Raw genomic sequence first — 27,816 nt, forward strand, 5'->3', positions numbered from 1 at the left:
GCCGCACGAGCGTTCCCACGGGCTCGATGCCTGCCGGTGGCACCGCGATCGTGGCACAGAGAGGCAGAACGGGAAGATGTAAACAAGGCCTTTTCTGCCTAGCAACATGACAGGGATCTACTGTTCCTAGTGATCGGGAGCAGTGATATGTCATGTTCTAGTGAGCTTCTGCCCCCTACAGTTAGAACACATCTAGGGAACACAGTTAACCCCTTGAAAACCCCCCTAAGTTTTTAACCCTTTCTCTGCCATTGTAATTTTCACAGTAATCAGTAGCACTTTTCGCTGTATAAATGACAATGGTCCCAAAATAGTGTCAAAACTGTCCGAAGTGTCCGGCATAATGTCGCAGTCACGATAAAAATCGCTGATCGCCCCCATTACTAGTAAAAAAAAATTATAATAAAAATGCCATGAAACTATCCCCTATTTTGTAGACACGATAACTTTTGCGCAAACCAATCAATAAACGCTTATTGCGATTTTTTTTTACCAAAAATATGTAGAAGAATACGTATCAGCCTAAACTGAGGAAGAAATAATTTTTTTTATATATATATTTTATTTGGGGATATTTATTACAGCAAAAAGTAAAAAAATATTGATTTTCTTCCAAATTGTCACTCTATTTTTGTTTATAGCGCAAAAAATAAAAACCGCAGAGGTGATCAAATACCACCAAAATAAAGCTCTATTTGCGGGGAAAAAAGGACGCCAATTTTGTTTAGGAGCCACGTCGCACGACCGCGCAACTGTCAGTTAAAGCGGAGGTCCACCCGTACAAATACGGCAGCTGCTGACCTTTAAAAAATGGATACTTACCTGTCCAGCGCGCCCGCGATGTCAGCAGACGAGGAGGAGCAATCGCTCGGTCCCCGGCTGCTTCCGCCGCCATCCTCGGTAAGGGAATCAGGAAGTGAAGCCTTGCGGCTTCACTGCCCGATTCCCTACTGCGCATGTGCGAGGATCAGGTATCTGCACCCCCTAACCCCTGAAAGGTGCGCTAGGAATCCTGGGATTGGTAGTTCTACAAGGAGACCTCCCCCTTCACTAACAACAGAGGCGGGACTACATATCTCGGCATGCCATGCGGCGCGGCAGCGGGCGGCGGATGATGACGTTCCTGCTGCGGATTGGAGGATGGTGGTGATGGGGAATGTGAGCGACTTCCGGGACACATGCACATGGGACAGGTGAGAATAAATTATGTCCGCACCCGAAAATCACAGGTCATCCCGCGGGCGGGGAGAATCGAGATTGCGATTATCCCCGCGATTAAACGTGCAGCTCTAGTGTGAATGTACTTTTAGGCCAGTTTCAGCCGCAGAGCAGGTGTACCCGTGGGTTTTTCATGTGGTTAACCCACGACACGCAAAAAAGTCCTTTCAGAAAACACACCAAAAAATGCGCAATCTAATAGAAGGTCTATGGGAAGCCGGGGGTACACCGCAGGTTTTTCCGCCCCCCCCCCAGCCATTTTTCCGCCCCCCCAGCCATACTGTAATTGCGTCTTTCTAATATGGTTTTAGGTTTAGCTCCCCTTTACATCCTCTTTCCTGGAGACGCGTTTCTCCCAGAAAACAACGCGTTAAGTTAACCATGAATGGATAACTGCCATTTAATGTGGCGCAACAATTAACAAGACAACAGTCGCTTGATTCAGAAATAAAAAGCCACCGCCGGAGCAGCCGATGAATAATAAATAATACGCGGCAAAATAAAATAAAAAAAATGTGTTAAAATGACGGCTACAAGTCTATAAAACAAGCCGCTCGACGCGAAATAATGGCAATTATACTCAAGGAAAAGGAAGGCGCGATCGTTTTTAGTGCTGATTGCTGAACAAGAGCGGTGGTCAGGAGACAATGTGCGGACAAGGACACATCCAACACCAGACAGAAGGTCAAACACCAGCTGTGGGACACAATGGGCCGGGTCACGGGATTCTTCAGTCTATGAATGGGGCTCTATATTGCATCGTTTCCTATACACGTATGCGTGTGTGTGCGTCAATGTGATCGTACATGTCAAGACCCCGCCTCCTTCACATACATGCCCGGAGCACTATTCTTGTATTCGGTTGGCCGTGTTTAACTGCTTGCCACCCACGTAAGGTGTATGTGCGACAGCAAAGAGGGGGCGGGCTTTAACACCCACACGTAGGCGTCGTCAATGGATGGCGGAGGTGTTTCAACCAATTAGCTTGTCTCGCTGCCCGGGTGTAGAGACCCACTTAAACTTTGCTGTCACTCGTACATGCTCTCGCTGTCAGCGCTGTATGAACCGTATATAGCATTAGCTACAGGCTTTCTCTGATTGGCTTAGATTCAGGGCCATCTTAATGCACGGGCACCCAGGTGCATGGGGGGGGGGGGCTGCAGTCCCCCCCCTCCCCCCGAGCAGGAGGAATCACATTTGGACAGAGCATTTGATCAATGTGGCAGGTGGGGGGAAATTTCTGGAATCCGTCTTCTGTGTGGTTCTCCCTGCAGCAGCTGAAAGCCGGCAATCCCCCTCCTCCCTCCCGTCGGCTTTCAGCTGCTGCAGGGAGGACCACACTGTCAGGAAGGGCACGCCAATAATCAAGATGGCGGCCACAGAAGTTCCCCCGTACTGAACGTCCCACTGAGAAGGGTTGCGCGGGCACACGCTTGCGTGCACCGATGCACACGCGCATGCACGCTAGTACATAACGGAATGGCAACAAGGGCACAACACATCAGGGTACAGTGCACATCAGGGCATGGTACAGAGCTCAGCACATCAGGGTACAGGGCACAGCACATCAGGGTACAGAACCCAGCACATCAGGACACGAGGCACATCAGGGCACAACGAGTACAGGGAACATCAGGGCCCATCACACCACATTGAGGCACATCAGATCACATCAGGGCTTGGGGCACATCAGAGCACATAGCACATCAGGGCACAGGGCACATCAGGACACAGGGCACATCAGGACACAGGGCGGCACAGGGCACATCAGGACACAGGGCACATTATGGGGCACATTGTTTACCCTGATGTCCATTTGCCTGTACCTGTTCCAGTTGACCTACCCGACTATTCCTGCTATCTGCCTGCACCCGACCCCGGCTTGTTTTTGACTACGCTCCTGCCTGCCCCTTCTACTACCTTGATCCATGCCTGTTCCCGAACCTGCCTGCACCTGACTCTGCTCCTGCATCCACGTCTGTTCTGGACTTGTTTACCAGTGTCTCCAACCAGCCTGCCTGCACCTGCCTGAGCTCCAGTCTGGACAGCTGTTCCTGGTCCCATCGCGGCTGTACCATGAGCTCTGGTCCAGCTCCACTGCTAACACATCTGCTAGGCACTTGTGCAACTCTGCACTCCCGCACCTCCTGTTTACTCTACCAGGGGCCTTGGAGGCCTCCCTCCGCATATCAGACTCTACCACCAACGCACTGGAACACATTAAGGCAAAAAATAAATAAATGAATGAATTAATATATTTAAAAAAAATTGGAAACTGGGAAAAAATACAAAAAAGGGGAAAAACGCACATTGAAAATGCATCAAAACCGGCGCATCAAAACAAGAAATAAAAAGTGCACATGCAGAAATGTATCTGGAACACATCCGGACTGCGGTTCTGTGATGTGAACCGGCCCTGAATGGAAGTTTTAGTTTCTGATCACAGAAAAGATAAAAAGAACCAATGAGAGTGGCTCTGTACTTTGTGATCGCTGTGAACCAATCACACAAAATGAAAACAACAGCCCTCCAGAGTAAGTAATTTCAGTTCAGGAGAGGAGCCTGCAAGACTGTGCAAGACTGAAGGCCAGGGATGGACTGGTCATCGGGACTACCGGGAGGCTCGGTGGGCCGATCGGAGGTCCCCGGGCGATCTACCTGTCAATCGCTGACAGGTAGATCGAGATTTAGCCAGAAATGCATGTAGAGTAGCGCAGAAAGCGTGTGTAATAAGTTCACTCTCATGTCACACTGCGGCTGCTCCCCGCCCCCTGGCGGCTCCTCCTCTTTTCTGGTCCATCCCCATTTGCTTGTGACATCATCTGGGATGGACGAGAAGAGAGGAGGGGCCGCCGGGGGGGGCGGGGAGCAGCCGCAGTGTGACATGAGAGCGAACTTATTACACACGCTTCCTGCGCTACTCTGCATGCATTGCTGGTAAACAATGTGCCCCATAATGTGCCCTGTGTCCTGATGTGCCCTGTGTCATGCATGATGTGCCCTGTGCTCCGTGCCCTGATGTGCCCTGTGCTCTGATGTGCCCTGTGCCCTGATGTGATCTGATGACTCAATGTGGTGTGATGTGCCCTGTATGTGTTGTGCCCTGATGTGCCTCGTGTCCTGATGTGCTCTGATGTGCCCTGATGTGCCCCGATGTGATCTGATGACTCAATGTGGTGTGATGTGCCCTGATGTACCTCGTGTCCTGATGTGCTGGGCCCTGTACCCTGATGTGCTGAGCTCTGTATCGTGCCCTGATGTGCACTGTACCCTGATGTGTTGTGCCCTGGGCCAGTCTGGATGAAGTCCAGGGCCACATTTTTGTCCCAGTTCACTAAAGGCTGGAGGCTAGCTTTAACCACTTCAAGACCACAATATATATATATATATATATATATATATATACATATATGTTACCAGGGCTTTTTTTCTCAGAAAATAGGTGCAGGTACTCCAACTTTTGAGTCACCTCTTGTCTCCACCCCCTACCCACCTCCGAGCACTGTCCATTGGTTCAATCTCCTACCCACCTCTCTGTGCTGCCCCTTTACAAGAGTAAAGAACCAAAGCATCACGTTATGGCTCTATGGAATTTGTATGGAATTTGTTAATAGCGCGAAAAGCTGTAAAATATATCCCCTGCAATCAGCAACAGTACCCCCCCCCCCCCCAGCAACAATAGATCACCTAGTAACAATAAACTCCCCACAAAAAAAACCCCAACAACAATAGACCTTCCAGCAGCCAGCATCAATAGACCAGCCAGCATCAATAGGCTCTCCCACAACTGTAGACCTCTTGCAGCAACATATGACCCCCCCCCCCAGCAACAATAGATCATCCACCAGTAACAACAGATCACCCGCCAGTAACAACAGATCACCCGCCAGCAACAATAGACCTCCCCAACAACAGACCCCCAGCAGCAATAGATTCCCACAGCAACCAGCATCAATCTGCCCTCCAGCAAACCACCCCTTGCCATTACATACATTCAGTGCTGGAAGTGCCGGAACTGCGTTCCCCCGTGTTCCCGCTGAAAAAAAGCCCTGTATGTTACGCTTCTAAGTGGTTTACCGGGGGTTATGGCTGAAGATATCAGCTCATGAGCCTCTGAATGCTTTTAGAAGTGGCGGCAGGGGATGTCCCTGCCGCTTGCCAGTGTCTCTTGGACTTACCAGTCCCGGCCAAGTTGTCTGAGAAACGATCCGGTTAGTCACACAGGGGATCAAAGAGTAGATCCTCTTTGATCGCCTCTATGACCTTGGAGGACCTGAGCGACATCAGTCCAGGGTGAAAGTAAACAAATCTTTTTTTTTTTTTTTTTTTTTATCATTTGCTTTTAACCACTTATGACCCGTACCTTTAGGCAGCTAAAGGACCCGGCCAGGTTTTGCGATTCCACACTGCGTCGCTTTAACAGACAATTGCGCGGTCGTGCCTCCCAAACAAAATTGGTGTCCTTTTTTTCCCACAAATAGAGCTTTCTTTTGGTGGTATTTGATCACCTCTGCGGTTTTTATTTTTTGCGCTTTAAACAAAAATAGAGCGTCAATTTTGAAAAAAATGCAATATTTTTTACTTTTTGCTATAATAAATATCCCCCAAAAATAAATAAAAAAACATTTTTTACCTCAGTTTAGGCCGATACGTATTCTTCTACCTATTTTTGGTATAAAAAAAATCGCAATAAGCGTTTATCGATTGGTTTGCTCAAAATTTATAGCGTTTACAAAATAGGGGATAGTTTTATTGCATTTTTATTAATTTTTTTTTTACTACTATTGGCGGCGATCAGCGATTTTTTTCGTGACTGCGACATTATGGCGGACACTTCGGACAATTTTGACACATTTTTGGGACCATTGTCATTTTCACAGCAAAAAATACATTTAAAATGCACTGATTACTGTGAAAATGACAATTGCCGTTTGGGAGTTAACCACAAGGGAGCGCTGTAGGGGTTATGCGTGACCTCATATGTGTTTCTAACTATAGGGAGGTGTGGCTGTAGGTGTGACGTCATCGATTGTGTATCCCTATAAAAGGGATCACTCGATCGATGCAGCCGCCACAGTGAAGAACAGGGAAGGTGTGTTTACACACGACTCTCCCCGTTCTTCAGCTCCGGGGACCGATCGCGGGACTCCAGCGGCGATCGGGTCCGGAGTTTCGGAACAGGTCGCGGGCGCGCGCCCGCGACCCACGGCTGGGCACTAGCACAGGACGTACCTGTACATGCATGTGCCCAGCCGTGCCATTCTGCCAACGTAAATGTGCAGGAGGCGGTCCTTAAGTGGTTAAGGACCGCCTAACGCCGATATACGTCGGCAGAATGGCACGGCCTTTAAGAGCCCAGCCGTGGGTCGCCGGTGCGCGCTCGCGACCTGGTCCGAAGCCTGCGGAACCGATAACCGCTGGTGTCCCGCGATCGGGTCACTGGAGCTGAAGAACGGGGAGAGGTGAGTGTAAACACAGCTTCCTCGTTCTTCACTGTGGCAGTGTCACTGATCGTCTGTTCCCTGATATAGGCAATGACGTCACACCTACGGCCACTTCCCCCTACAGTAAGAATCACTCCCTTAGGGCACACTAATCCCCTTAGCGCCCCCTAGTGGTTAACCCCTTGACTGCCCGTGTCATTTTCACAATAATCGGTGCATTTTTATAGCACTTTTGGCTGTGAAAATGCCAATGGTCCGAAAAATGTGTCAAAATTGTCTGATGTGTCCGCCATAATGTCGCAGTCACAAAAAAAAAACGCTGATCGCCGCCATTACTAGTAAAAAAAAAACAATTATTAATAAAAATGTCATAAAACTATCCCCTATTTTGTAAACGCTATAAATTTTGCGCAAACCAATCAATAAACGCTTATTGCGATTTTTTTTTTTACAAAAATAGGTAGAAGAATACGTATCGGCCTAAACTGAGAAAATAAATGTTTTTTTTATACTTTTGGGGGATATTTATTATAGCAAAAAGTAAAAAATACTGTTTTTTTTTCAAAATTGTCGCTCTATTTTTGTTTATAGCGCAAAAAATAAAAACCGCAGAGGTGATCAAATACCACCAAAAGAAAGCTCTATTTGTGGGGAAAAAAGGACGCCAATTTTGTTTGGGAGCCACGTCGCACGACCGCGCAATTGTCAGTTAAAGCGACGCAGTGCCGAAACGCAAAAAGGGGCCAGGTCCTTAACCTGCATAATGGTCCGGGTCTTAAGTGGTTAAGTACTTCAGGACGCCTGTAAGCTCTAATGCCTCGGGGGGGGGGGGGGCTAGCTGGGTAGTAGGGGGAAGGGTGACAGGTTCTCTTTAATCAGACTGTTGGCTGTTCTACAAGGTGCACAAACCATGAAGACGATTCGGAAAGGGATACTTTGCTACCTTGTTTATTTTTTTTTTCCTGACGCGGTTTGCATATTTATCGGCCGGAATAGCTGAACGCCGCCGGGAACAAGGCGAAATGATTTTGTACATGGGCGGCAATCTGCAAAAACACGCCGCTTGTCAATCTCATCAGCGGCAGCTGCGGAATACCAAATGGGTTTCCTCGCCTCGCGCGACGGCTGCATTAATTATCTCCAGCACTACAGGTATCCGGATAACAAGGGCGCCGCCGCACAAACATCTGCGCGGAGGTCAGGGGGGGGGAATTATATACACATATATACATATATATATATATATATATATATATAAATCGGACCGCACTGGGCTCTGCATTGAGCCTGGGTCTGGTGCGAGATGACGCGCGTCCTTCCTGCACAATGGGCCGCGGTGAAGTTGCCCGTTTTCTATGCGGCTTTGTTAAGCGTCACAGCAGGTCCGTGGTGAGAGGAGGAAAGGAGGTGATAAAAGAAGAACAAAAGGCTGACAGAGGTACAATCACGGCACACGCTCCCCCCGGTAATCCTCTGTCCTTCCCACATAATGCCCAGACGGGAATAAAGAGAACGTCCCGGGCATTGGAGGACATAGGTCTGTCCTAGCCTAGGAGGGTGCATTCCATGTCCTGGGGGGGGGGGGCAGCTCCTTGAGCCTGGGGGGGGGGGGTCAGCTCCTTGAGCCTGGGGGGGGGGGTCAGCTCCTTGAGCCTGGGGGGGGTCAGCTCCTTGAGCCTGCTTCAATGGAGTCCAGTGATGAGTATTCTGATCTGTCCACGAGTCTTAAAATGCAGCCATCAACGCCGCCTGACCATGCTACACAATGAGGGCTCATTGACACCACAGCGACACGCCGCTTTACCTGCATTGGTTCTGGATGGGCCACCAACGCAACTCAAACCCGAGAACCATAGACCACCAATGAGACCACCAATGAGGTCACCAATGAGGCCACCAATGAGACCACTAATGAGACCACCAATGAGACCACTAATGAGACCGCCAATGAGACCACCAATGAGACCACTAATAAGGTCGCCAATGAGACCGCCAATGGGACCACTAATGAGGCCACCAATGAGACCGCCAATGAGACCACTAATAAGACCACCAATGAGGCCACTAATGAGGTCACCAATGAGACCGCCAATGAGACCACTAATAAGACCACCAATGAGGCCACTAATGAGGTCACCAATGAGACCACCAATGAGGCCGCCAATGAGACCACTAATGAGGCCGCCAATGAGTCCACTAATGAGGCCGCCAATTAAACCGCCAATGAGACCACTAATGAGACCGCCAATGAGACCACTAATAAGACCACCAATGAGACCACTAATGAGATCACCAATGGGACCACTAATGAGGCCGCCAATGAGACCACCAATGAGACCACTAATAAGACCACCAATGAGATCACTAATGAGACCGCCAATGAGATCACTAATAAGACCACCAATGAGACCACTAATGAGGCCGCCAATGAGACCACCAATGAGGCCGCCAATGAGACCACTAAGGCCACGTACACACGGTCGTTCCAAACCGATGAGAATGGTCCGACGGGCCATTTCCATCAGTTCACCGCTGAAGTGGCCTGATGGTCTGATGTGCGTACACACCATCGTTCCAAAATCCGATCGGGTCAGAACGCGGTGACGTAAAACACACAACGTGCTGAATAAAACGAAGTTCAATGCTTCCAAGCATGCGTCGACTTGATTCTGAGCATGCGCGGGTTTTGAACCAATGCTTTCTGTACTAACCATCGGTTCGGACCGATCGGACAGCGGTCCATCGGTTCGATTTTGAAACATGTTTTACAATTTTGGACCGAAGGACAACAGACCAATGGGCTATACACACGGTCGGTTTGGACCGATGAAACTGAACCTCGTCCATTCTCATCGGTTTTGTCTGACCGTGTGTACGCGGCCTAATGAGGTCACCAATGAGACCGCCAATGAGACCACCAATGAGACCACTGATAAGACCACCAATGAGACCACTAATGAGGCCACCAATGAGACCACCAATGAGACCACTAATAAGACCACCAATGAGACCACCAATGAGGCCACCAATGAGACCACTAATGAGGCCACCAATGAGACCACTAATGAGGTCACCAATGAGACCACCAATGAGGCCACTAATGAGACCACCAATGAGGCCGCCAATGAGACCACCAATGGGGCCACTAATGAGGTCACCAATGAGACCACTAATGAGGCCGCCAATGAGACCACCAATGAGGCCACTAATGAGGTCACCAATGAGACCACCAATGAGACCGCCAATGAGACCGCCAATGAGGCCACTAATGAGACCACCAATGAGACCGCCAATGAGACCACCAATGAGGCTACCAATGAGACCACTAATAAGACCACCAATGACACCACTCACCTGCTCCTTCTGAGCCTCTGCAATGCTGACCGTAACATCTACAGTAGAGCTGCACGATTCTGGCCAAAATGAGAATCACGATTGTTTTTGCTTAGAATGAAGATCACGATTCTCATGGCGCAAAATCTTTTACGTCTATACAAAAAAAAAATGGGCTAACTTTACTGGCTAGTTTTTTTTAAATTCATTAAAGTAATGATGATGGGCACGAATAGGCGGCATGGATCAGCACGGATGGGCACTGATAAGTGGCACGGATGGGCACTGATAGGTGGCACGGATGTACTGTAATAAATTGTACTGATGGATGCCAATCAGTGCCAAACAATAATGCCTGCCAATCAGGGATGCCCATTGTGGGCACTGATTGGAATCCATTGTGGGCACTGATTGGCATCCCTGGTGGTCTACGGTGGCATCCCTGGTGGTCTAGTGTGGGCATCCTCGGGGGGGCTGCGCTGATAATCGATCAGCACAGACCCCCCCTGTCAGAGGAGCAGCCGATTGGCTCTCCTCTACTCGCGTCTGACAGATGTGATTGAGGAAAAGCCGATCACCGGCTCTTCTTGTTTACATTGTGATCAGCCGTGATTGGACACAGCTGATCACGTGGTAAAGAGTTTCCGTCAGAGACTCTTTACCTAGATCGGTGTTGCGGGGTCATGTCATATGACGTCAGGTCAGGATATTGAAACCACTTTGCCGCCGTCATTTTGTAATAGAATGGGCAGCAAGTGGTTAATAAATCGGACGCAACGGGGTTGGAGTTTCTGATGGGTTGCAGATATTGACAGAACACCACCATAGGTAATACAGTTAACCCTTGGTTTAAGAGTGACTTGGTTTGAGAGCGTTTTGCAAGACAAGCAAAACTGTTTACTAGATTTTGACTTGATATACAAGCGATGTCTTGATATAAGAGTAGCGTCATGTCACCACTGAGTATAAAAAAGAAGAGAGGAGCCTCTAAGGCCCCTTTCACACTCGAGAGTTATTCAAGTGTTTTTCGACTTTCGACCGATGGGGGGAAAAAACGATGGGGCCCACACACGATCGGTTCGTCTGATGAAAACGGTCCATCAGACGAACCGCGAGTGTGTACGCGGCATTACGCCAAGTAAATTGATACCCAACACGCTTCAAAATTGCGCCCGCTCGTGGAATGGCGACAAACTTTTACCTTTAAAAATCTCCATAGGCGCTGTTTAAAAAATTCTACAGGTTGCATGTTTTGAGTTACAGAGGAGGTCTAGGGCTAGAATTATTGCTCTCGCTCTAACGATCGCGGCGATACCTCACATGTGTGGTTTGAACACAGTTTACATATGCGGGCGCTGCTCACGTATGCGTTCGCTTCTGCGCGCGAGCCCCTCGTGCGCCGTGTCACTGGATGTGATTGACAGCAGCGCCAGCCAATGTCTGCGCTGCTCTCAATCCATCCGCTCTAGCCAACCAGCGGCCAGGCTGAGCGTCGAAGAGGATATCGGGACCGCGTGGGACTTTCGACGGGTCAGGTAAGTAAAACGGGGGCTCGGGGGGAGGGGTGGGTTGCGTTATACACTGAAGTTTTTTCACCTTAATACATAGATTGCATTAAGGTGAAAAAACATTTTCCTTTACAACTCCTTTAAACCCCGGACCAATATGCAGGTTAAGGACCCGGCCCATTTTTGCGATTCGGCACTGCGTCGCTTTAACTGACAATTGCGCGGTCGTGCGACGTGGCTCCCAAACAAAATTGGCGTCCTTTTTTTCCCCCACAAATAGAGTTTTCTTTTGGTGGTATTTGATCACCTCTGCGGTTTTTAGTTTTTGCGCTATAAACAAAAATAGAGCGACAATTTAGAAAAAAAACGCAATATTTTTTACTTTTTGCTATAATATCCCCAAAAAAGATATAAAAAACTATTTTTTTTCCTCAGTTTAGTCCGATACGTATTCTTCTACCTATTTTTGGTAAAAAAAAAAAAATCGCAATAATTGTATATCGATTGGTTTGCGCAAAATGTATAGCGTTTACAAAATAGGGGAAAGTTTTATGGCATTTTTATTAATATTTTTTTTTTTACTAGTAATGGCGGCGATCAGCGTTTTTTTTTCGTGACTGCGACATTATGGCGGACACATCGGACACTTTTGACACATTTTTGGGACCATTGTCATTTTCACAGCGAAAAAATGCTATAAAAATGCACTGATTACTGTGAAAATTACAATGGCAGTGAAGGGGTTAACCACTAGGGGGCACTGTAGGGGTTAAGTGTGACCTCATGTGTTTCTAACTGTAGGGGGGCGGGGCTGGACGTGTGACGTCACTGATCGTCGTTTCCTATATCAGGGAACAGACGATCAGTGACATTGCCACAGAGAAGAACGGGGAAGGTCTGTTTACACTCACCTCTCCCCGTTCTTCAGCTCCTGTGACCGATCGCGGGACACCCGTGGCGATCGGGTCCATGGGTCCCACGGGCGCGGTCACTGAGCTTCGGACCGGGTCGCGAGCGCGCCTGCGCACTCGCGACCACACGGCAGGGGCTCTTAAAGGGGATGTATATATACGTCCCTGTGCCCAGCCGTGCCATTCTGCCGACGTATATCGGCGTGAAGGGGTCCTTAAGTGGTTAAATATGAGATCTGGGGGACAAAAAGACCTCAAATCTCATATTTACACAAAAAATGCAATGAATAAAAAAATAAATATAAAAATTCTCATTCAAGAGCTATGGGCGGGAGTGACGTTTGACGTCGCTTCCGCCCCTCCCATGCCATAGAGCCGAGCGGAGACCATCTTCCTCTCAGTTGGCAGCCAAGCATCCGCGGGAGAGGAAGCGATCGTGTCCGCCGCTACTGGGTCCGAAAAGTGGAGGCGACGACCTGAGCACGGCGGGAGGGCACCTTTCCCGCCACCGATAAAAAGTGATCTTGCGGCGAATCCGTAGCGGAGGCCACTTTTGTCTTACAGAGAAACGCACAGCTTCTGCACAGAAACGCACAGCTTCTGCCATAACCCCGGTATTTAGCGCCAAAGTACAGACGTACGGCTGCGTTGTTTTGCGTTAAGTGGTTAAATAACAAACAACTCTATACTTACCCATTCTGTGCAATCGAATAGCACAGAGCGACCGGGAACCTCGTCTTTTCGGGTCCCCCGCCAGTGCTCCTGGTCACTCCTCTCTGTCCAGTGCCCCCCATGGGAAGCCGCTTCCCCCATGGGAGTACTTGTGCGTGCTCGCACCCGAGCCCTGCTGCGTCGTCGTAGTGGTGCAACGGATCACAGTTGATCCGTGATCCGAACGGGTCACCCCCTTCGGATCGGCACACACTGTGATCCGTGCATTGCCGTGGCTCCGGAGCTAGGCCGAAGCCGCGGCCTTTCCTAATGTTATGGGCTTCGGCTTAGCTCCGGAGCCGCGGCCATCTTGGTACACCCGGCGGCGGCCCTCCACTCTGGTTACACCCACGGAGGAGGAGGAGCCCGCACTCGTGGGACACACCGCTGGGAGTCATACTACTGGGGGTGTCTTACCTGGGGGGGGGGGAGTCTGTCTGTACTACCTGGGGGGGGGTCTGTCTGTACTACCTGGGGGGGGTCTGTCTGTACTACCTGGGGGGGTCTGTCTGTACTACCTGGGGGGGGTCTGTCCGTACTACCTGGGGGGGGTCTGTCCGTACTACCTGGGGGGGGGTCTGTTCGTACTACCTGGAGGGGGTCTGTCCGTACTACCTGGGGGGGTCTATCTGTACTACCTGGGGGGGGGTCTGTTCGTACTACCTGGAGGGTGTCTGTCCGTACTACCTGGGGGGGGTCTGTTCGTACTACCTGGGGGGGGGTCTGTTCGTACTACCTGGGGGGGTCTGTCCGTACTACCTGGGGGGGGTCTGTCTGTACTACCTGGGGGGGGTCTGTCTGTACTACCTGGGGGGGGGAGTCTGTCTGTACTACCTGGGGGGGGGGTCTGTCTGTACTACCTGGGGGGGGGTCTGTCTGTACTACCTGGGGGGGTCTGTCCGTACTACCTGGGGGGGGTCTGTTCGTACTACCTGGGGGGGGGTCTGTTCGTACTACCTGGGGGGGTCTGTCCGTACTACCTGGGGGGGTCTGTCTGTACTACCTGGGGGGGTCTGTTCGTACTACCTGGGGGGGTCTGTCCGTACTACCTGGGGGGGGTCTGTCTGTACTACCTGGGGGGGTCTGTTCGTACTACCTGGGGGGGGGTCTGTCTGTACTACCTGGGGGGGTCTGTTCGTACTACCTGGAGGGGGTCTGTTCGTACTACCTGGAGGGGGTCTGCCTGTACTACCTGGGGGGGGTCTGTTCATACTACCTGGAGGGGGTCTGTCCGTACTACCTGGGGGGGGGGTCTGTCTGTACTACCTGGGGGGGGGTCTGTCCGTACTACCTGGGGGGGGGGTCTGTCTGTACTACCTGGGGGGGGGGGGTCTGTCTGTACTACCTGGGGGGGGGTCTGTCTGTACTACCTGGGGGGGGTCTGTCCGTACTACCTGGGGGGGTGTCTGCACTGATGCGGGTGTCTGTACCGAGGGGGTTTGCCGATCCAAAAAAGATCCGATCCGAGGTACGTGAGTTTTTTGATCCATTGCACCCCTACCATTGACACAGACAGAGGGACTCGGCCCCGCCCCCACTCTGTCATCACTGGCTTTGATTGACAGCATGGGGAGCCAATGGCTCCTGGTACCCCAGAAAAGCCAGCGAGACCCAGAAGTGAGGGGAAAAACGATCTGCCGATGTTCACAGCGCTGGATCGAAAGGGGTCTTGTGTAAGTCAAGGGGGGCACGGGGGCTGGGGGATTCTATGCATGCAGGGATCTCCAAACTACGGCCCTCCAGCTGTTGCGGAACTACACGTCCCATGAGGCATCGTAATACTCTGATATTCACAGACATGACTAGGCATGATGGGAATTGTAGTTCCTGAACAACTGGAGGGCCGTAGTTTGGAGACCCCCTCTGTGCTACAGCCCCAGACCCCCCTTTTTATTACCTGAGCCCAATCTGATCCAGAGGTGTGCACAAGTACAGCCGCTATCTCTCTCCTCATTGGACAGGTTGATAGCAGCAAGAGCCATTAGCTCCCGCTGCTGTCAATCAAATCCAGTGACGCGGGGGGGGGGGGGGCCCAAGTCCCCCTGTCTGTGTCAATGGACGCAGAAGCGAGCCTGCACAGGTGCCCCCAGGGAGAGCGGCTTTGCGTGGGGGTACCTGATGAAGAGGAGGGGACTGGAGTGCCAGCGGGGGCCCCCAGAAGAGGAGGATCCGGGCTGCCCTGTGCAAAACTATTACACAGAGGAAGTAAGTATAGGCAAGTGTGTTTATTTTTTTTTTTAAATTAACATTTACAACCTCTTTAACCACATGCCGACCGGCGTATAGGTACGTCCCCTTTAAAACACGCGCCGCAAACTCCGTGACCGTGCCTGGCGGGACCCGCGGACTCGATGTCCGCCGGTGTCCCGCGATCGTGTCACAGAACGGCAGAACGGGGGGGGGGGTGCCTATGTAAACAAGGCATCTCCCTGCTCTGCCTGGTGACAGGACACTGATCTACTGCTCCCTGTGATCGGGAAAAGTGATCACTGTCGTGTCAGTGGTAGCTCCGCCCCCAATTAGAATCACTCCCTAGGACACACTTAACCCCTTGATCACCACCCTAGTGTTTAACCCCTTCACTGCCAGTGTAATTTTCACAGTAATCAGTGCATTTTTATCGCTGTAAAAATGACAATGGTCCCAAAAAAGCGTCAAAAGTGTCCGATGTGTCCGCCGTAATGTCGTAGTCACGATAAAAATCGCAGATGGCCGCCATTTCTTACATCAAGCTCCCAATTAGAGTCCCCCCTTACATCAAGCTACCAATTAGAGTTCCCCCTTACATCAAGCTCCCAATTAGAGTCCCCCCTTACATCAAGCTTCCAACTAGAGTTCCCCCTTACATCAAGCTCCCAATTAGAGTCCCCCCTTACATCAAGCTTCCAACTAGAGTTCCCCCTTACATCAAGCTTCCAACTAGAGTCCCCCCTTACATCAAGCTTCCAACTAGAGTCCCCCCTTACATCAAGCTCCCAATTAGAGTTCCCCCTTTACATCAAGCTTCCAACTAGAGTTCCCCCTTACATCAAGCTCCCAATTAGAGTTCCCCCTTACATCAAGCTCCCAACTAGAGTTCCCCCTTACATCAAGCTCCCAACTAGAGTTCCCCCTTACATCAAGCTTCCAACTAGAGTTCCCCCTTACATCAAGCTTCCAACTAGAGTCCCCCCTTACATCAAGCTCCCAATTAGAGTTCCCCCTTACATCAAGCTCCCAATTAGAGTCCCCCCTTACATCAAGCTCCCAATTAGAGTCCCCCCTTACATCAAGCTCCCAATTAGAGTCCCCCCTTACATCAAGCTCCCAATTAGAGTTCCCCCTTACATCAAGCTCCCAATTAGAGTTCCCCCTTACATCAAACTCTCAATTAGAGTTCCCCCTTACATCAAACTCTCAATTAGAGTTCCCCTTACGTCAAGCTCCCAATTAGAGTTCCCCTTACGTCAAGCTCCCAATTAGAGTTCCCCCTTACATCAAGCTCCCAATTAGAGTTCCCCCTTACATCAAGCTCCCAATTAGAGTTCCCCCTTACATCAAGCTCCCAACTAGAGTTCCCCCTTACATCAACCTCCCAATTAGAGCCCCCCCTTACATCAAGCTCCCAATTAGAGTTCCCCCTTACATCAAGCTCCCAATTGGAGTTCCCCCTTACATCAAGCTCCCAATTGGAGTTCCCCCTTACATCAAGCTCCCAATTGGAGTTCCCCCTTACATCAAGCTCCCAATTGGAGTTCCCCCTTACATCAAGCTCCCAATTGGAGTTCCCCCTTACATCAAGCTCCCAATTGGAGTTCCCCCTTACATCAAGCTCCCAATTGGAGTTCCCCCTTACATCAAGCTCCCAATTAGAGTTCCCCCTTACATCAAGCTCCCAATTAGAGTTCCCCCTTACATCAAGCTCCCAATTAGAGTTCCCCCTTACATCAAGCTCCCAACTAGAGTTCCCCCTTACATCAACCTCCCAATTAGAGCCCCCCCTTACATCAAGCTCCCAATTAGAGTTCCCCCTTACATCAAGCTCCCAATTGGAGTTCCCCCTTACATCAAGCTCCCAATTGGAGTTCCCCCTTACATCAAGCTCCCAATTGGAGTTCCCCCTTACATCAAGCTCCCAATTGGAGTTCCCCCTTACATCAAGCTCCCAATTGGAGTTCCCCCTTACATCAAGCTCCCAATTGGAGTTCCCCCTTACATCAAGCTCCCAATTGGAGTTCCCCCTTACATCAAGCTCCCAATTAGCGTCCCCCCTTACATCAAGCGGTTAGGAAATCCCTGCTTTACTTTGTCTGCAGCCTCTGACAATTCTTTCTACCTAACCTTCTGTGAAGCCCTTTAGTGATGTCAGGGGCCGCAGTTAAGACCCCTATTTCTCCTACAATAAAAACCACTAACCTAGGCCATATGCTCTTTAGACCAGGGATCTCAAACTGGCGGCCCTCCAGCTGTTGCAAAACTACAAGTCCCATGAGGCATTGCAAGGCTGACAGTTACAAGCATGACTCCCACAGGCAGAGGCATGAAGGGACTTCTAGTTTTGCAACAGCTGGAGGGCCGCCGGTTTGAGACTCCTGCTTTAGACGGTGGAAGCCATAGATTTTCTATAGGCTACAGATGCGGGCGTTTCAGTGCATTCCTGCTTGTCGGATGTAGGGCAGCCTACTCATTTCAGTGGGTTGCCCAATGCACAAGAATCACGGAAAAAAAGTCCCTGACTCTAGGTGTCAGGAAAACGCGCAGTTTTGCACGTGTTCCTGACATGCGAAGGTCTGAACCTAGCCTTAAATGTCATGCCCCGTACACACGGTCGGGATTTCTGATTTGGAAAAAGTCCGTCGGGAATCCCGACGGGAAAAAAAAGAGAACCAGCGCTCGATCTTTTGCCGGCCGTTTTCCTGTCCGATGGAGCATACACACGGTCGGGGTTCCCGACCAAAAGCTCTCATCTGACAGGAAAACCGATCGTGTCAATCTGTAGACCCCACCATCTTCTGGCCAGGCTCTTGTCAATCTGTAGACCCCCTTCATTCTCTGGCCAGGCTCTTGTCAATCTGTAGACTCAACCATCCTTTGGCTAGGCTTTATTCAATCTGTAGACCCCTTCATCCTCTGGTCAATCTGTAGACCCCCTCCATTCTCTGGTCAGGGTTTTGTCAATCTGTAGACCCCCTCCATTCTCTGGTCAGGGTTTATTCAATTTGTAGACCCCCTCCATTCTCTGGTCAGGGTTTTGTCAATCTGTAGACCCCCTCCATTCTCTGGTCAGGGTTTCGTCAATCTGTAGACCCCCTCCATTCTCTGGTCAATCTTTCGTCAATCTGTAGACCCCCTCCATTCTCTGGTCAGGGTTTTGTCAATCTGTAGACCCCCTCCATTCTCTGGTCAGGGTTTTGTCAATCTGTAGACCCCCTCCATTCTCTGGTCAGGGTTTCGTCAATCTGTAGACCCCTCCATTCTCTGGTCAGGGTTTCGTCAATCTGTAGACCCCTCCATTCTCTGGTCAGGGTTTTGTCAATCTGTAGACCCCCTCCATTCTCTGGTCAGGGTTTCGTCAATCTGTAGACCCCCTCCATTCTCTGGTCAGGGTTTTGTCAATCTGTAGACCCCCTCCATTCTCTGGTCAGGGTTTTGTCAATCTGTAGACCCCCTCCATTCTCTGGCCAGGGTTTTGTCAATCTGTAGACCCCCTCCATCCTCTGGTCAATCTTTCGTCAATCTGTAGACCCCCTCCATTCTCTGGTCAGGGTTTTGTCAATCTGTAGACCCCCTCCATTCTCTGGTCAGGGTTTTGTCAATCTGTAGACCCCCTCCATTCTCTGGTCAGGGTTTCGTCAATCTGTAGACCCCCTCCATTACAATAACTGGACCTTTATGATGCAATAAATACCGAAAGGTAAGTGATGTGGCCCAATGGATGTGCATTCCGCACAACATGCAGATGACATTTATTTATCACCAGCACACCTTCTCTTTCTTCCAGTGCGTCCCCATACAAGAGGAAATACCACATTTTGAAGCCATGCATCATTGGGACCCTGGGCAACCAAGAAATAATCGCTATTCCATTATACAGTGACTTTTCAACAAAGCCTTTCTATGGAAGAAAAAGGAAGTTAGCTGATGACATCTATCATCTTACAACGCACTGATATTCATTCAACGCATACATACAGTGGACTGTAACGCACCTGCACTACAGCGCACCCAACGTTTGTTGCCGTCTGCTGCACTGTCAAAAAAATAAATAGTACAGGTGCAGCGATAGCCCATTCTGTTCAACGTACCTCAATGGATGAAAACCTGTACCGGTAGCATTTTTTGGCAATGCAGCAAATAGCAACAAAAATCGACTATATAGATATATATATTCTGCAGGGGAGGCCATTTGAACAAATAGCAATGCGCTGCCTTAATGCAACTCGCCTTAACACACAAGACGCATTCCCAAGTATGAAAGGGGCCCCCGGGGGTCTGCATTTTGTACACCGCTGCAGATGACGACGGTGCTACAGAAATGGATAAACGAAGCAATACTCACATCCTGCAGTCTAGCTTACATTGTCTGGAAGGACCAGGCCCTCTCTCTGCTCAGAAATCCTCCGTCCTGCCGGGATGAAAGGGTTACTAAACGTGCCTGCGAGATGAACCCCTTTGCCTGTAGGAAGCACGCATGCACCGCTGAATCACACACCCCGGGGGCAGATATTTAGCAGCATGGGTGTACGATGCAGAGTCAGGGATCCGTCTTTACTCTTTACCCATCTGCTCTGGAAAAGCCACATCCCACAATGCAATGCATTCCTCATTAATAATGCAAATACCTAGCATCGATACACTTGTCCTCTAACGAAACCACTTCCTGATTCCGAAGGATCAAAACCAACCTCCTTTCAGCAACGCCAACAAGAAAAATCCGCACAATTCTGGAATTCTGCTGGCAATTCACATTTTTTTTTCTCTTGTGAAGAGAATAACACAGACCCTTATTTCTAATACGCATCAAGGCTTGGATATCGCCACTAAATCATCTATCACAGAGAGATCCTATGCCTGATCAACCAATTACAGAGAGTCAGACCAGGCAACAATCTATAAACCCCACCATCCTCCGGCTAGCCTTTTGTCAATCTGCAGACCCTACAAATTTCTGGCCAGGCTTTTGTCAATCTGTAGAATTGACGATCCTCTGGCCAGGGGTTTGATAATCTGTAGACCCCCCTCCATCCCCTGGCCAGGGTTTTGTCAATCTGTAGACCTCTTCATCATCTGGCAAGGTTTTTGTCAATCTGTTGACCCCCTCTATTCTTTGGCCAGGCTTTTGTCAATCTGTAGACCACCTCCATCTTCTAGCCAGGGTTTTGTCAATCTCTAGACCCCTTTCATCCTCTGGCTAGGCTTTTGTCAACCTATAGAACCCCTCTATTCTCTGGCCATGCTCTTGTCAATCTGTAGACTCAACCATTCTTTGGCCAGGCTTTTGTCTATCTGCAGACCCCATCATCCTTCAATCAGGCTTTTGTCAATCTGTAGACCCCTCCATCCTCTGGCCAGGCTTTCACCAACCTGTAGACTCCACTATCCTCTGTTAGGCTTTTTTCAAACTGTAGACCTTACCAGTCTCTGGCCAGGCTTTTGTCAAAACGTAGACCCCACGATCTTCTGGCCAGGTTTTCATCAACCTGTAGACCTCACCCCACCATCCTCTGGTAGTCTTTCTTCAATCTGTAGACCCCCCCCCCCCCATCCTCTGGCCAGACTTTTGTCAATCTGTAAACTTCACTATCCTCTGGCCAGACTTTTGTCGATCTGTAGACCCCCCTCCATCCTCTAGCCAGGTTTATGTAAATCTTTGCCCCCCTCCATCCTCTGAGTAGGCTCTTGTCAATCTGTAAACCCCTCCATCCTCTGGCCAGGCTTGTGTCAATCTGTAAACCTCAACAGCCTCTAAATGCCTATTTTTCTGTATTTTTTTATTTTTGTTTTGGTGCAATTTTTAATGGGAACAACGGGCTGCAAATGCTTGCGGTTGTGGTGCGGCGAGGTCCCATTGACTTGAATGGCTGAGTTTGATGTGTGACCCCGCCTGTCAAATCAACATCCGGTGCCGTCTTGGTCCGAGTTTACATATAAAGCAGCCCAAATATTATAGGAAAATCATTTGATTGCCCCATCAACACTGACTCGCTCCTGCAGCGCTATTGTGCTCTGCCACCTGGGAGCCTTTCCTGCCGGCAGCACACAATAATCTCTGCTGGGGGCTATAGCCACCAGCAGTAATCTTATGTACAAAATCCAACAGGCTGGTTGTATTCATAGATCGACTGGGGTACAACCAGTCTGCCCATAGATGGATCAAATCTTGTTCCGGCCTCTGCTGAACTGGCCAAGATTTGATCCATCTGGGACCGCTTAAGTCTTCGTTCACGTGGGTGACTACACACATACAATAAATTACAGCAACAAAATCAGCGGAATCTTGCAGATATGGGAATCGCAGCGTTTGCTCGGCCTGTACAAGGTACTGACGGTCTGATAGCCACCACTCCTGTTCTGCAAAACCAACTGGTTAGGGATGGATGTCCAAGCCTTGATGCAGTCAGATCTATCCAAGTATAATGTACAGCTACTTGGGAATAGCAACGGCTGCCATCAGGCCGTCATGACTTTATACAGGCCAAGCAACCACCGCTATTTGCAGCCGCCTGTCACCCGAGCCACAAGAATCCCCTGGAATTGGGTGTATGGCCTTGTGAAGGGTTATATTTAGGAGAGAATTTAAAGCCCAATTGAACTTTCAGGTTAAGTTAGCTAAATACATTCCACATGCCATCAAAGCAAAAAAAGTGTACAAAGTCTTACAGTTGATTTTCTTTAGAAAGCAGCCACAGCCTGACTAAAAAGCCTGTCCCCTGCCAGCAGTTGCAGAGAAGGACCCTTGCTCCCTGTGTGGAAGCAACTAGAACCCTGCTGAGTGAGGCCTTCAACTGCAACTGGCTGCTGATTGGAGGGCTCCAGCTCTGAATCACACACATCCTTCGATGTAAGCGCTGTGCAAACCATTGACGCTATATAAACTTTGTATAATTAAAATAAAAATAAGATTCATGTACCCAAAGCAGCCTTGTCCTCGATGGACCAGCGTGTACGGGCTGCGTCCTAAGGTACACAAACATTAGAGACATACCGTATTTATCGGGGTATACCGCGCGTTGGCGAATAACGCGCACCCCAAGCTTAGAAGGGAAGTTTAGGAAAAAACTTACATTTAGGCTGCTCAGCCTTGTCGGTGTCCGTCTGCTGTCGGCGTCCATCGGCGGCCTTGTCCGGCGTCCGTCTGCGGCCTTGCGCGGGGTCCGTCCAGCCTTGTCGGGGTCCGTCTGCTGTCTTGCCCGGCGTCCATCGGCGGCCTTGTCCGGCGTCCGTCTGCGGCCTTGCACGGGGTCCGTCCAGCCTTGACGGTGTCCGTCGCATCCGTCTGCCGGGGTGTTTGAGTTTGGCGCCTCGGTCGAGCTGTGCAGAGCCGGATTTCCGGTGTGTTCGGCTCCTCTCGCGTGGCTGCCGGCTTGGCCGAGCCTAGCCAAGCCAAGTGCGCAGTACACTCGGCTCGGTCTTTGTCGGCGGCGCTCAGAGACAGCGGGGATCGGCGTATAACGCGCACCCACGATTTTCCCCTGATTTTAAGGGGTAAAAAGTGTGCGTTATACGCCGATAAATACGGTACCATCTGCATCTCTACTATATTGCCAAAAGTATTGGGACGCCTGCCTTTACACGCACATGAACTTTAATAGCATCCCAGTCTTAGTCCGGAGGGTTCAATATTGAGTTGGCCCCGCCCTTTGCAGCTATAACATCTTCAACTCTTCTGGGAAGGCCGTCCACAAGGTTTAGGAGTGTGTCTATGGGAAGGTTTGACCGTTCTTCCAGATGCGCATTTGTGAGGTCAGGCACTGATGGACGCAGGGCCGATCCGCCCTATAGGCTCACTATGCAAGCCGCTTAGGGCCCCGCAAAGCTGCGAAGGGCCCCCCAAATTACTAGAGGCCCCCGCCTGGTGAGAAGTCATTTTCGCCCCCTCACCCCGCTTCTCAACTCGCTGGCTGCATGGGAGAAGAGGTAAGAAGTCAGCACCCCCTGCTTCTCAATTTAATGTAAGATGTCAGTTCAGATAGCAGAACACCCCCCCCCCCCCACTTCTCAACTTTAATTTTTAATGTGACATTTCACTGTCGGCAGCGCCCCTCGCTTCTCATTTTTAATGTGCCAGGTCATTTTGCTTAAGGCCCCAGGGAGGTCAGGATCGGCACTGGATGGACGAAGAGGCCTGGCTCGCAGTCTCTGCTCTAATTTATCCCAAAGGTGTTCTATCGGACTGAGGTCTTTACAGGCCTCGGTTTGCGAGGAACCTTGAAACCTTGGATTCCGGGTATAATCCGTTCCAGGAGAATGCTTGTAATCCAAAGCACTCGCATATCAAAGCAAGTTTCCCCATAGAAGTCAATGGAAACGAAAATAATTTGTTCCGCCATGACTTCAATGGCATGCAATACCGCATGTGGCCAGAGGTGGTGGGGGGGCACCGGAGAGCCTAGGAAACACCCAGATAGGGCCAAGGACAGCTTGGCTGACCTCTGAAACCCTCAGAAAGACCTGGGAACTGAGTATTTCGGAACGGCTCCGATCAGCTCTGCTCGGCTCCGGCGCCCCCCCGCCTCAGGCAAAATGCGGTACTGTAGACCCCATTAGCTTGAATTCTGCTTGTTTTGCAAGACAACACTCGCAAACCGAGTCCGAATATTTTTTTAAAAGTTGCTTGTCTTTCAAAATGCTTGTTAACCACGTTACTCGGAAACCAAGGTTCCACTGTATATATATATTATGCCAGGGCTCGACAAAGTCAGGGCGCCCGGTCGCAATGGCGACAAGAAATTGTGACCTGGAGTCCGCGCCCGCCGGTAATTGAGGCTGCGGCAATGCGGCCTTGTGAAGGCCCAAGCTTCCTTCTGTGATCTTCTAGTAAATCTTCCAATCGCACACCTTCCTGAGGAAACAGATCAAAAGTACAAAAATGGGTGCTGAAGCGATCACCAGCTGGGTACTGGAACAATCAAACCACATGAACATATTCGCCAGCACACCACGGATCGTATATATATATAACGTCCAAAAAAGTTTTAATGCACAGAAAACATCACAAGAGGTGCAACGTTTCGAGGCCGCATAAGACCTCTTCGTCAGGCAAGTGCCTTGTGTCTTGCCTGACGAAGAGGTCCTATGTGGCCTCGAAACGTTGCACCTCTTGTGATGTTTTCTGTGCATTAAAACTTTTTTGGACGTTATATACGATCCGTGGTGTGCTGGCGAATATGTTCATGTCCGTCTGTGACCTGGCGCCATCTGGTGGTGGCCGTTGGCATTACAAGTAAAACAGCAGTTCTAATGTGTGTTTTCACTATTTTCACTGCCATCTCCTTCCCTCTAATTAGAACCCCCAAACATTATATATATTTTTTATTCTAACACTCTAGAGAATAAAATGGCGGTTGTTGCAATACTTTCTGTCACGCCGTATTTGCGCAGCGGTCTTACAAGCGCACTTTTTTTGGGGGAAAAATACTCTTTTTTTAAATAATAAAAATAAGACAACAGTAAAGTTATCACAATTTTGTTTTTATATTGTGAAAGATAATGTTACGCCGAGTAAATTGATACCCAACATGTCACGCTTCAAAAGTGCGTGCGCTCGTGGAATGGCGACAAACTTTTACCCTTTAAAATCTTCATAGGCGACGTTTAAAAAATTCTGCAGGTTGCATGTTTTGAGTTACAGAGGAGGTCTAGTGCTAGAATTATTGCTCTCGCTCTACCAATTGCGGCGATACCTCACATGTGTGGTTTGAACACCGTTTACATATGCCGGCGCTACTCAGGTATGTGTTCGCTTCTGCGTGCGAGCTCGGCGGGATGGGGTGCATTTTCTGGCTCCTAACTTTTTTAGCTGGCTCCTAGATTCCAAGCAAATTTGTCAAACCCTGGGTTAAACAGAGGCAAAGATGGCAGCTTCCTTGGCTGAAAACGATGGCGTGGTTTACTTACACTTTAATGCCGCGTACACACGATCGGACATTCCGACAACAAGACCGTGGGTTTTTTTTTTTTTCGAGGGATGTTGGCTTAAACTTGTCTTGCATACACACTGTCGCACAAATGTTGTCGGAATTTCCAATCGCCAAGAACGCGGTCACGTACAACACGTACGACGGCACTATAAAAGAGAAGTTGAATACCAAGTGCGCCACCCTTTAGGCTCCTTCTGCTAATCTCGTGTTAGTAGAAGTTTGGTGAGCGCGCTTTTTAGCTTTGCGCTTTTCAATCCGTTACAGCGCGACGAATGTGCGATCTCCATTACAAATGCTAGTTTTACCAGACTGAGCGCTTCCGTCTCGTACTTGATTCAGAGCATGCGTGGCATTTTGTGAATTGTCCACACGCGATCGGAATTTATGAGAACGGATTTTACTGTCGGAAAATTTGAGATCCAGCTCTCAAAATGTTGTTGTGGGAAATTCCGACAGCAAATGTCCGATGGAGCCTACACACGGTCGGATATTCCAACAACAAGCTCCCAGCGAACATTTGTTGACGAAAATTACGACCGTGTGTACGCGCCATTCGCTTTCTCTGGGTTTGGTAGACCCGGACCTAGATCAAGGCATGGAGGTTGAAGGTTCCAAAGAGTTTTGGGTGGGATGGAACCTTCAATCCTGTGTCCAGGTTTTCCTGGAGTTCTAGAGCAGGGGTCCTCAAACTTTTTAAACAGGGGGCCGGTTCACTGTCCCTCAGATCGTTAGAGGGGCGGACTATAAAAAAAAACAAAATGGGAAGCCCCCCCCCTCACGATCATTGCAACCCTCCCCTTCATCATTATAAGCCCCCCTCACAATCATTAATTGCAAACCGATCAAGATCATTGCAAGCCCCCCCAATCATCATTACATCATCATCATCATCAGCCCCTCATTGCAAGCCCCCCTCACCTTTGCAACCCCCCCACACCATTGCAAGCCCCCCCACCTTCATCATTACATCATCAGCCCCTCATTGCAAGCCCCCCTCACCTTTGCAACCCCCCCACACCATTGCAAGCCCCCCCACCTTCATCATTACATCATCAGCCCCTCATTGCAAGCCCCCCTCACCTTTGCAACCCCCCCTCACCATTGCAAGCCCCCCCACCTTCATCATTACATCATCAGCCCCTCATTGCAAGCCCCCCCACCATCATCATCATTATCATCAGCCCCCCCCCCCACCATCATCATTACATCATCATCATCATCAGCCCCTCATTGCAAGCCCCCCTCACCTTTGCAACCCCCCCACACCATTGCAAGCCCCCCCACCTTCATCATTACATCATCAGCCCCTCATTGCAAGCCCCCCTCACCTTTGCAACCCCCCACACCATTGCAAGCCCCCCCACCTTCATCATTACATCATCAGCCCCTCATTGCAAGCCCCCCCACCATCATCATCATTATCATCAGCCCCCCCCCCCACCATCATCATTACATCATTATCATTATTACATCATCATCAGCCCCCCCCCACCATCATCATTATTACATCATCATCAGCCCCCCCCACCATCATCATTATTACATCATCATCAGCCCCCCCCCACCATCATCATTATTACATCATCATCAGCCCCCCCCCCACCATCATCATTATTACATCATCATCACCCCCCCCCCCACCATCATCATTACATCATCAGCCCCCCCCCACCATCATCATTATTACATCATCATCAGCCCCCCCCCCCACCATCATCATTATTACATCATCATCAGCCCCCCCCACCATCATCATTACATCATCAGCCCCTCATTGCAAGCCCCCCCCACCATCATCATCATTATCATCAGCCCCCCCCCACCATCATCATTACATCATTATCATTATTACATCATCATCAGCCCCCCCCACCATCATCATTATTACATCATCATCAGCCCCCCCCACCATCATCATTATTACATCATCATCAGCCCCCCCCACCATCATCATTATTACATCATCATCAGCCCCCCCCACCATCATCATTATTACATCATCATCAGCCCCCCCCACCATCATCATTATTACATCATCATCAGCCCCCCCCACCATCATCATTATTACATCATCATCAGCCCCCCCCCACCATCATCATTACATCATCATCAGCCCCCCCCACCATCATCATTATTACATCATCATCAGCCCCCCCCCACCATCATCATTACATCATCAGCCCCCCCACCATCATCATTATTACATCATCATCAGCCCCCCGCCCACCATCATCATTATTACATCATCATCAGCCCCCCCCACCATCATCATTACATCATCAGCGCCCCCCCCCCCCCCACCATCACATCATCAGCCCCACCATCACCATCATTACATCACCATTAGCCCCCCTCACCATCAGCCCCCCCCGCCCACCATTATCATTACATCATCAGCTCCACCATCACCATCATTACATCATCATCAGATCCCCCCCCCCCCCTCACCATCATCATCATCATCATCATTACATTACCATCACCACAAAAAAAAAAGTATAGTGGGCTGTGTCCGTGTCCGCTTTGCATATGCAGAGCAGACAGGGACATGACATCCACCGCTCCGCTCATT

General features: G+C 49.8%; 1 protein-coding gene across 3 annotated transcripts in view; it reads right to left on the minus strand.

Moving 5' to 3' along the window:
• FAM168A (family with sequence similarity 168 member A) overlaps positions 1-27,816 on the minus strand; it is a 187,295-nt gene that overhangs the window by 147,223 nt on the left and 12,256 nt on the right. Inside the window, exon 1 of one of the 3 annotated variants that reach the window (XM_040339795.1) lies at positions 19,664-20,845. The exons of the other annotated variants lie outside the window; for them this stretch is intronic. The gene's annotated coding sequence lies outside the window, so the exon portion shown is untranslated. Of the gene's footprint in view, positions 1-19,663; positions 20,846-27,816 lie in introns of those variants that run through there. 3 annotated transcript variants of the gene reach the window in all.

Source organism: Rana temporaria, chromosome 2 (genome assembly GCF_905171775.1).
Source record: "Rana temporaria chromosome 2, aRanTem1.1, whole genome shotgun sequence".
Taxonomy (NCBI): Eukaryota; Metazoa; Chordata; class Amphibia; order Anura; family Ranidae; genus Rana; species Rana temporaria.